Source organism: Schistocerca gregaria, chromosome 6 (genome assembly GCF_023897955.1).
Source record: "Schistocerca gregaria isolate iqSchGreg1 chromosome 6, iqSchGreg1.2, whole genome shotgun sequence".
In the NCBI taxonomy this organism is placed as follows: Eukaryota; Metazoa; Arthropoda; class Insecta; order Orthoptera; family Acrididae; genus Schistocerca; species Schistocerca gregaria.
In genome coordinates, this window is record NC_064925.1 from 304150694 (window position 1) to 304162831 (window position 12138).

Here is a 12138-nt window from a genome sequence, read left to right on the forward strand (position 1 = left end):
AACTGATCGTTCCAATTTTTGTCGAACGGGCTACGAGACATGGGTTCATCACTTCGAACGGGAAACAAACCAACAATCCATGGAGTGGCACCACACCGCCTCTCCTCCGAATAAGTAGTTCAAAGCTGCACCCTCAGCCTGTGAAGCCATGGTGACTGTCTTCTGGGGTCCTGAAGGGGTTATTTTGTTTAATGACCTCACTCATAGGGCAACGATCAACTCTGAAGTGTACTATTCCATCCTCAGGAAACTGAAAAAACGATGACAAAAGTACAAACTAAATTCTTCTCCATGTGAATGCAAGGCCTCATAGAAATCTGCACAACCGAGAGATTACAAAACTTTATTGGACTGTTCTTCCTCATTCAATCAACAGCTGGAATGTCGCACCTTCCGACTTCCGTCTGTTTGGCCCAATGAACGGTGCACTCCGCGGGAAGCAGTATTTGTATTATGAGGAGGATATTGATGCAGCAAGACATTGGCCCTGATATCGACCGGTAGAGTGGTACCGTGCGGCATACAGGCCCTCCGAGTAAGGTGACGTATGGCCGTTGCATTGAAAGGAGATTATATTAAAAAAAAGGGTTTTTAACCAAAAGAGGTAAACATTTTTGAATCTTCCACATTGCATGTAGCCTAAATGTTGCACGATAGTGAAATGATCACATTTCATCACATTCGCCAGTTCTCGAGTACTCTGATGTTTATCATAGTTGATTAGCGCGTTTGGACGATCTTCAAATCCCGGATGTCCCTGAAAGTGGACAGTCACTAATGCCAAAACGATCCTCCTTAAAACGAGAAAACCATTGTCTGCCGTGTTCCATTCGGTGGATTTATCCCTATCCACGACGAAAATGTTGCTGGCCGCTTACTCTGCTGTGGCAACTCAAATGAACTCAAACAGAAGAATGTGTCGGAATTGTTGCGATTCCCCCAGTTAGCACTCCAGTTTTTGTCGTCCACAGCCCAAATCACTGTCACCAGAGGACAAAATGATAGTCGGTAAACTCATATAGCTACAGTGAGCTACAAATAAAAAATGACGATCGATAAATGAACCCACAGCAACCGGTACATCAACATGCAAAACAAAAACACAAAGAACTAGTGCTGCAACCTAACAGAATCGAATACTATGCTCCCGCGTTTACGCGGAAAGGAATCTTTTTTTTTTTTTTTAGGTTGTTTGTTAGAGGAAACGGTGGGCGTGGTTCGTCACATGGCGGCTGTAGGGGACACACGTATCGTAACTAGTGTACGCAGACCGACCGCGGAACTGCGGTTTACTGTTGTTTTTTTTATGGGAAGACCGGAAGTGACTACGTCCCACATCCTAACGGAAGGGCTCATTTGGTTAATTTACTTAACAATAAACGAAACATGAGCTTCAGAATGTTTTACAGCGGCGCTCAACTTTCTCAAGAGTACTACCAGGCACTACCGGAAGATACATATCATTAACATAAACAATAACCAGGACGTTCAAACACAATATCTTAAGAATGTAATGATATTCTCCTACTCCTTAAAAATGAGGCTAAAAGAACAACTAAGTCTGATGTTTTCCGTTTACATTTTTCTTTTTACTAAGATTCTTTGCGGAAGAATACCAGTAACCAGGACAGATCAAAACAAGTCAAAATGTCCACATGAATATATGTCCTACAATGCGTTAGTGTTAATGTACGCCTGTTATATGCGCATCTAAGAAGACTCTCGGCTAGTCGGCAGAATCGATAGAAATCGAAATATTATGACAAGTATTGAAAACATTCCTCTCGCTACTAATTGTAGCAGACAATACAGTGAGCAATACCTCAGGCATGACAATAAATGTTAAGCTTCAAACCCCTTTGTACGTAGTTCACCGATTGTTAAATGCAAAGCAATTGACACTTCCGTAGACGTAGACACACTATAGACAGCGTTGTGTGCTAGTTAATGCTGGCAGCGACTGGGGAAAAAGTCAATAGTAGTCGATGTCATTCGGTTTCTGTCACTTCAGCTACTCTTATTAGTCCATTGGGATGAGACGGCAACAAAAACTTACATGTCACCGGGTGTAGATGTTAATCAGCAGTGCATGGTTGTTGTTATCCATCGACACTGATTTGGCCCGTATGTGTGGTGTGTGAGTAACCAGTGTCACGTAGTCGATTCATCTGTATTATCCTGGTATCTATATGTACCACGCAATTTGACCTTTGTGTAAGACACGCAGGAAATGAGCCCCCAATTGTTCAACGCACCATCTGATCTATCCACGACGATATTTCAATCCACTTGATTTAAGCCTATTTTTTAGCATCTTCAAGAGGGAAGACCGCACGCTGAGGTCCAGTATAATGATAGGGGGGGGGGGGGGGGCGGGGGAGTGATTCAAATATCACATATTCTGTCTCTGTCATTTCTCCCTCCTGTGGTGGCAGATAAAGTTGAAAACTTTATGTTACCAGCAATTATCCTATTTAAGTCACCAAAAGACAATTCCCTTGCCTGCTGTTCCTAGGTTAAATTATTCAGCCAAGTTTGAAAACACTCAAACAGGGAAATTATCGGAAACGTGTTCTTAATTCTATCTCCTTCTGTTCCTAATACTGCCTACCGTGTGAAATTAGGAACTGAGAAGGTGCAATACGTTAGTGTGATAACAAGCATGCGAGTATTATACAGGGTGTTCGGAAATTTCCGTTACAAACTTCAAGGACTTGAGTAGATAATATTTTCAACTGGGACCCATGTCTGGAAACGAGTAGTTTCCGTGTCACAACTGTTTGAAAATATGTTGGTAAAGCGACCACTTCTACAAGTAACTGATTAGGTGTGACCCAGTACATCATTTGTTTTGTGATTCCACTCATTAGCCAAAGAAATTGTTCGTGTGCTCATTGACGGGTTCATGTTGACCTTTTGATGCAGTACAGCCTCTTCCTATTCGAATATACGGCGGCTCCTTGGAACACGACAATCACTCCTGCTGATGCTTCCCTTTCTTGAAGCTGTTGCCTAAGGGTGGCGAAATGGGCTTGCAATAGAATCTGACGTTGTCGATAACGATCTTGATAATTTCGAAAAGCAGGTCTTCCATTACCATGAGCTTCGCCGATCAGAACGATCATGTCGGTGTATTCTGCAAATGTGTACTCAACCATGTTGCTATAACAGTTACAGACATGTGAATGAGGCTCGAATCAGGTCAGAGTGGTAAGAGAGACGTCAAATGGCAACAGTCGATCCGACGTAACCGCCCCCGACCATGACTACCCTGTTACATACCTACCTATCAAACATGTTTTCAAACGGCTGTAGGGTTCCTGTTCAAAATATTATGTACTCACTCCCCTCTGTACATCTGGCGAGCAAGATGTATGAGACAGGCGAAATACCCTCAGACTTCAAGAAGAATATAATAATTCCAATCCCAAAGAAAGCAGGTGCTGACAGATGTAAAAATTACTGAACTATCAGTTTAATAAGTCACAGCTGCAAAATACTAACGCGAATTCTTTACAGACGAATGGAAAAACTGTTAGATGCGGACCTCGGGGACGATCAGTTTGGATTCCGTAGAAATGTTGGAACACGTGAGGCAATACTGACCATATGACTTATCTTAGAAGAAAGATTAAGAAAAGGCAAACCTACGTTTCTAGCATTTGTAGACTTAGAGAAAACTTTTGACAATGTTGACTGGAATACTCTCTTTCAAATTCTGAAGGTGGCAGGAGTAAAATACAGGGAGCGAAAGGCTATTTACAATTTGTACAGAAACCAGATGGCAGTTATTAGAGTCGAGGGGCATGAAAGGGAAGCAGTGGTTGGGAAAGGAGTGAGACAGGGTTGTAGCCTCCCCCAGATGTTATTCAATATGTATATTGAGCAAGCAGTAAGGGAAACAAAAGAAAAATTTGGAGTAGGTATTAAAATTCATGGAGAAGAAGTAAAAACTTTGAGGTTCGCCGATGACATTGTAATTCTGTCAGAGACGGCAAAGGACTTGGAAGAGCAGTTGAACGGAATGGACAGTGTCTTGAAAGGAGGATATAAGATGAACATTTACAAAAGCAAAACGAGGATAATGGAATGTAGTTAAATTAAATCGGGTGATGCTGAGGGAATTAGATTAGGAAATGAGACACTTAAAGTAGTAAAGGAGTTTTGCTATTTAGGAAGTAAAATAACTGATGATGGTCGAAGTAGAGAGGATATAAAATGTAGACTGGCAATGGCCATGAAAGCGTTTCTGAAGAAGAGAAATTTGTTAACATCGAATATAGATTTATGTATCAGGAAGTTGTTTCTGAAAGTATTTGTATGGAGTGTAGCCATGTATGAAAGTGAAACAGGGACGATAAATAGTTTGGACAAGAAGAGAATAGAAGCTTTTGAAATGTGGTGCTACAGAAGAATGCTGAAGATTAGATGGGTAGATCACATAACTAATGAAGAGGTATTGAACAGAATTGGGGAGAAGAGGAGTTTGTGGCACAACTTGACAAGAAGAAAGGACCGGTTGGTAGGACATGTTCTGAGGCATCAAGGGATCACAAATTTAGCATTGGACGACAGCGTGGAGGGTAAATATCGTAGAGGGAGACCAAGAGATGAATACACTAAGCAGATTCAGAAGGATGTAGGTTGCAGTAAGTACTGGGAGATGAAGAAGCTTGCACACGGTAGAGTAGCATGGAGAGCTGCATCAAACCAGTCTCAGGACTGAAGACAACAACAACAACAACAACAACAACAACAACAAAAACAACAACCTCTCTGTAAGTCCTAGAAGTGTGCAACAGGAATTTTCGAACATCTTGCATGGTTCTTCCTCTAAAATTTATTATTTGCACGTTTCTGGTGTTTGAATGCTGACTGTCTAAAATCAAAATAATTGGATCTTCGGCTAATGTAACGCAAATGAAGCAAAATATTTCATTCACTAACAGGTCACATGGGGTCCATCCCTATTGATCGCTGGGAAGAGGTGGGGTGTGAAAGGACAAACTGATTAGCGGCCGACGTGAAAGTGCTTGATGGAAGCTTGAAAGACTGTCACTTAATAACGAACTCCTTTTCATTTCTCCTAAATCTGTGGTACGCACTCTCCTTAGCACTTGTTTGGTCGGTCTGTCGACCAGTGTGTTGGCTGCAAACAGCGCGATCAGTGCATCTTTGCTAGTGCCAGAATGTGGTGGTCTCTTCTGAGACCTCTCAGACAACCGGAACGCAAGGCGGTTGTTTCGCTTGTTCTGGCCACGCGGCTCGCTAGACGCAAGTCAGCCTTCTTCCTGGCTGGCCTTCGTTTGGTGTGGCAGACGTGCTGACTGTTCGCTAGTCACCGTTTGCAGCACTCAGTATCAAGTAGATATGCATAAATTTTGTCTGTCTCACAAGGCGAAAGCTTCTGAGCAGCTCACTTCTTTGTAGTATGACGTGATTACTATAGCGGTTAGTTTAATTTTAAATGAGCTTCACAGAATTATCGGTTTTTTATAAAATTGGTACTCTCTCGATTTAGCAGTTCTATAGCATGTGTGATCCAAATCCTATTTCAGTGATAGGTATTCAAAACCTAAAGTGACTTACAAACAGTTTATCTCACTTCAAACGGTGTATTTATTTCATTTGCAATTTTATTTTTGTATTGTGGTTTTGAGATACTATACAGAAAACTTTGAGACTCAGACCATTTCAGTATGTGAGCACAGTCACCGGGGATGAAATGTGCTTTCTCAGTTTTAGTATCTGTCAACTTCATTTGCCTCAGACATTCATTAATTTACTGCGTCTTTCACTGAGCCACACATTTACGATGTGGCGCTGCATTCGTATTACAATTTTGAATGAAATCGCTCGACGAGCGCATACAATCCATAAAACTTGTGGTACAAGGAACACTTAGCACTAGAGGTTTCCGCTTGAGCTTATCTTTCGTAAGCGATTCTCAGATCGTAAGTTAAGTTTGACATTGATGCAGTTTTCTTAGAAATCTTGAAGCGGAGGAGAAGAACGGCTTGTACTTTTTAATAATGGTCAAATAGTTGAGATTTTCAGGTTGTTAAGCACTAATGGGAAATTGATATCAAGGCCCGTTTTCAGCGATTATGCAATCCATTTAGGTGTTATTCGTTACACTTTGAAAAAGTGAAAGTAGGAGCTTACGTTGGAGAGGAAATGACCCTTACGCAAGACACCTTTGCAGTTTTGTGTTCTCCCAGACATGTTTCAGCGCTTTTTCTGCTATCTTCAGTGGGTTTATTTATTAATTTTCCTTCTGCAAAACTTTTACATGTTAATCTTTAAAGAAACGTTTGGTACGAAATATGTACATTTGTAAAATGAGTAACTGTTATCAAATACTTTTTTTGTTTTATATTGGTTTACAAACAATAAAGAGTTGAGATATGTGTCACTGAATTGAGGCATTCTATGTTGATTACTCACGACATGTCTACAGTACGCTGTCCGCAGCTCGTCGTCTTGCGGTAGCGTTCTCGCTTCCCGCACTCGGGGTCCCGGGTTCGATTCCCGGCGTGGTCAGTGATTTTTCCTGCCTCGAGATGACTGGGTGTTGTTGTGTCGTCTTCATCATGTCATCATTCATCCCCACTACGGTCGGAGGATGGCAATGGCAAACCACCTCCACTAGGACCTTGCCTAGCACAGCGGTGCGGGCCCCCGCATTGCCCGCTACGCTCCTCGCAGTATGGGACCTCATCATCATCTGTAGTACGCATTGAAATAAAGTGGATCTATGCATTTGTTTACACACCTCACATGAAGCTATTGGACATTTGTGCTAGTAGCTTTATGTCTGCTTCGCAATCTACAGGTTGTCATCTGCAAACAGCATAACGTGATTTTGTTCTTCGGTTTGTTAAGCATTTCAGACCGAGAATCACTATGTCTCGTGTTGCTTAGCGAGTTACTTACAGTTTTTGATGTTGTAGTTTTTTGCTGCCTGTCATTCGCGAGATGGCAACATCCAAGTTACCATGACCTACCATTGGTGAACTTCGAATTTAAGCTATTCTCCACTTGTAAGCGTTAAGCGTTAGCGGTGTGGGCTACTCTGCAGGTGACATACTTTCTGCTGGGGTGATTGCAGATAGTGATCAGCTACCTGTCTAGGTGAAGTTTTTGTAGCGTTGTGGTAACTGTTATACACACAATATCTTTGATTGGAAGCATAAGATTTTTGCTATGATAGTGGTAACTTACCAGGGGTTTATCTATTGCGGTGTGGTGTTTCCTATACATACCGTATCTTTGGTTGAAAATCGGTAAAACGGCAGCGCTTAAAGAATTTGCTGTGACGCCGTTATTTCCACCAACATGTTCACTTAGAACTCATGGAATATGGCCTCACACTCGCACACACACACACACACACACACACACACACACACACACACACACACACAAATTATTAACGAAGTGGTGTATTAGTAATGATAAATAATTCAGGCACATGCTGCATTGTGATGTCTGTGAGCATCATGACATTGACACAGAGCAATGCAATGCGGCATGACATGGTGCGATGTTGTCGTGAATTCGAAATTCCATCACATTTTGGAAAAACACTTACAATTGTGAAAAATACGGAAAAACGTAAAAAATGCCCAAAATTGTAAAAATGGGAAAAATGAGTGAAAAATAAGTAAAATTTTGGAACACTGAGGGTACTTACACGCCTGCCAGGGTCTGGCCTCTGATGGTGACTCGAATGATGTAATATTGTTATGAACAAATAATTCTGCCTAGCTTCAGAGTGAAACCTATCCAGACAAGTGCCACAGTTATACATGATGAAGATGGGGAGGGGGCAGGGTGCTTGAATCTCATTGGTTCAAGTGGAGGGGAGGAGTGGGAATGGAGGAAAGGGGGAGGAGAGGAGGAGGGGAGAAGCGGGGTTTCCCCTGGGTGACCTTGATAAATTCTCAGTGGTATGTCAGGGAGAAAGGAGTGGGAGGGTGACATTGAATATAAGTTTCCAAAGTGTGTAACCTGATACCAGATGTGTAACCTGATGCCCCCTTATCTTATCAACAACTTTGAGATAAGATCGTCGTCTGGATCTAAATCCACCCTGGTACCATGGTGCCTTCCAGTACCACTATGGGTTCCATGGAAGCCCAAGTGAATCTCTCCTATAGCATACGAGTAATACTGCTTCCCCTGTCATATCACAACGCATGTTTTGAGCAGTCATTCACTTCAATCCAGACACGACCATCTACCTGGTATAACAAGACACTTGATTCATATGACCGGGCGATACCTTTCCATTGATCCACTGTCCAATCTCAGTCATCCCGTGACCGCTACAATCGTAATTGATCAATGTTTTTTATTCAAGCTGTCTTGCAGTCTTCATATACTTTATAACCGACATCTATATATATGTATAAATGATAAAGATGAGGAGGAGGGGCTTGAATCTCATTGGTTCAGGTGGCAGCATATGAGAATTTATTAGGAACCGTATAAAATTAACAGAGCATCTTCAGAAACTTCCATGAAGCTTAAAAGTAAAATGTAATACCCTTGATGATAGCAAGGTTTCTATACTCAAGTAAATTAACAACAGAAACAGCAAGCAGCCTTATCTTTATGTATACAAATAAAAATATCATTTATCAGTGTAAGTGATGATGTCGTTCGGTGAACATTTACTGCAGACCCCCAACCTAGGCGCTGGGTCATAACAATCTTCCGTTTGTCAAAGATGCTCATGTTGATGAGGTTACTCATTTGTGGTCCACATCGTTACTAGAATGATTATCCATTCATCTCTGATTCGTTTATTCATTGCAGTTTACTTGCAAAGCCACTGGGCGACATGCAATTTCGTGGTGGACAATGGTCATAACGTTTTGGCTCATCTCTGGAGTTAGAAATGTATGGCACGTAATTGCAACAATGTGCAAGCTCCTTAAAGCTAAACTACCATACCAGTGCAACAATGTGCAAGCTCCTCAAAGCTATACTACCATACCAGTGTGGTATATGGGGTGTCTAAAACCTTTTCGATCAGATTGAAACACGTGATAGTGGGTCCACAAGCGATTATATTGTGATAAGAAACCAATGGTCGGTAATGCATGTTTATTGTGTTATGGACACACACAGGGTACACAGCATAACAAGAAATAGCTCACAGTAATGGTTGAAAGCGACTATCACCACTCTCAATGCGTGTATTTCAACAGCCCATGCAGTTCTAATGCACTCTAGTAAAACTCGTGGGAGTGTGCTGTATGCTGGAACAGGCAGCGAGTGATAAACAGCTTATATCCCTGACCACAAAACAGACATACTGTACACAAAATATGTGTGACACGTAACAACCACATGATTCATACTGGCAAATTAATCTGTGCTACATGCACACCGCTCTCCCTCGTTTCAGTTCCATGATGAGGTGTGTTACTGTGTACAGTGCATGACAAATGGTCAAAGATGGAACGTTACTTTCACAAGAGTTGGCAGACATGCATTTGATGCACCGTGCACCAGGATGTAGTACCCATAAATCAGCACAGATGTGCAGGGGCCATCCTAACTGGAAGAAGTTTATCTCTGTGGTTACCAAACTACGAGAGATGGAATCATTACGCCACAGAGAGACAGTCTAGGTTCCTTCCAAAGATATCTCTCAACACCAGACTTTGAGGAGATGGTGTTGGATCATATGACAGAGCACCCAGCAACAAGAACCCTCCGACGTGCCTCTGAAACGCACACTTCAAAGGATACAATAGGGAGAGTACTGGTGGAACTAGTATTACACCTCTAGCACAAGGAAAAACGTTTGCAAGCAGTAGCACAACGGATTTTAAGTCCTGTGTTCACTTGTGTTTTCAATAGCCACAGATTCTGTGTCAAGAGTGAGAAAAATCCCCACGCCACCCACATTGGTCGCCATGAGCTACGATTCTCTGTCAACATACGGATGGGCATCGTCCAAGATCGATTAATGGAATATTATTTGCTGCCTCCTTGTTTGCCCAGTCCACATTACCTGGTGCGAGATGTGCTGCCACAGTTCTTAGAAGCTATACCCATTGTTGTCTGTGAAGGGTGTGGTTTCAGTACGACAGTATTCCAGTCCACTTCCATGTTAAAGTTCACAAGCAGCTGAACAACACATACCCTTATCGTTGGATCGGAGGGGGAGGTTCTGTCCCATGGCCAGAGCGATCGCTGGTTCTCAAACCTCAGGGCTTTTTCCTCTGGGGTTACATCAAGATGTTGGTGTGTGAAACCCCTGTAGAAACGGATGATATCTAGTGCCTAAGCTGTTTGTCTCCTGGGACAACAGTCACCAGGGATCTTTAAGAGAGTGCTGCAAAACTTCATGCACCATTGCCCTGCATGGGCTGAGACTGTCTGTCGTCACTTTGAACAAGCTACATTGTGGTTATGTATTGTACACTGTGTATCTCTGTAACACAATAGATACGCATTTCCGACGATTGGTTCCCTATCTCAACGTAATCGGTTGTGGGCCCATTATCGCCTGTTTCAGTTTGATAGACCATGAATGAAATATGCTGGGTGGTCAGAAACAGTCTGAAAAGCTTGTAAGGGTGTTGTAGTGTAGTTTGTGCTGAAAAATTCGATTGTTAAGAACAAAAATTGATACTTAGCGCTGTGTACGAGTTAAGTAGCATTCAAGTTAGCCAGTCAGGCTGTGGTGCATACAAATTGAAACTGCCCGCCAGAGACGGAATCGCCAAATGTGTTGTTCGTTTGGTTTCCTAAAACCGGACAAGAGAGCAATACAAAAATTGGACATGAGACGGTAGTAAGGATCGAACCCGAGCCAAAGGCTAATGGGCAGCTTGAAATTGCTGTCGTCAGTCTGATTAGCTAACTTCAATGATAATTAACTCGGACACCATATAACTTAAGAATTTTTTTCTTAAGAGTTATTTCTCAGCACACCCTACCCTGCAACACCCTTACAAACTTTTCAGACTGTTTCTAACCTTCTTGTGTAATTTTAATAAACGTGAAGGAATCACTGACTTTCCTCCTTCCCTTCGCCCTGATGCAGAACGTCTTCTGCAAATGTTTAGCAATAACATACCTGTGTTCTTTCTTTCTTTGCGATCACATTCGCGATATTGAAATTTGAAGACACGCAGTTCTACAGCCACTGAAAACTGGGCACAAATTTGTATGAATTTCTTGTCTTGAAATTACCATATGACCGTCTCCTTAAAAGTTTACTCCATAAAGTACAGTATTTCCTGCAATTGAGTGGGGTGTAGAATCATGGAATAAGCAGAAGAGAACATTATAAGCTTCTGGGGCTTCTTCCCGTTCCATTTACGCATGCAGCACTGGAAGAACAAGTGTTTAATTCCTCTGAGCGCCCTGTGTGTGGTCTAATCCCGCCTGCATGGCTCCTAGGGGAGCTGAAGTTTATTGTTAGATTATTCACTTAATCCTTTAAGTGTCTTGGTCTTTGAGGCACCCGTCTTCAGAGCTGGTTTTGTGTTCAACTAGCTTCTGTCGCCTATGGATTTACTCTTCCGCGCCGTATGTGCAAGCAAACAGATTGTCGTGAATTCAGATGCTCTTAACAATTATACTGATTAGATGTGATAGTCTGCTTTAATGAAGAATAAGCATTGCAGATAACACAAATTACCTCGAAAATGTTAGCGCCTGAAATAATTTAAATTATTTCCGCTGACAGGACACATGAAGGATGTAAGTATTAATATGGCGAAGCCGTTCGGGTACGCACCTAAATGTGGTCGACATACTATTTACTCATTTTTGGTTCGTTTTGATAGAGGGATCACACTGACATTTGTGAATGTTTCTTTTAGATCTGTAAGAATGACGTCACGGAGGTCTCCTTTATGAAAGCACGTGTTTACTGTCAGATTGCCAATCTTTTGGAGAATATTTTTTCAAACTTACCAGCAAAAATATCAAGTACGATACTGTGCTCCTGATTTATTGGTATGAGTGTTTACCAGCCCATAACTCATGGTGGGCCTGGAAATACATAAGAAATCTGGTAGTTTCACTGGTTCCCATTCGAAAAGAGTTCTTTCGGACAAGTGCTTCATTTTTAATGCTGGTTAGGCCTTTTTGACACTTGAAGGTTTA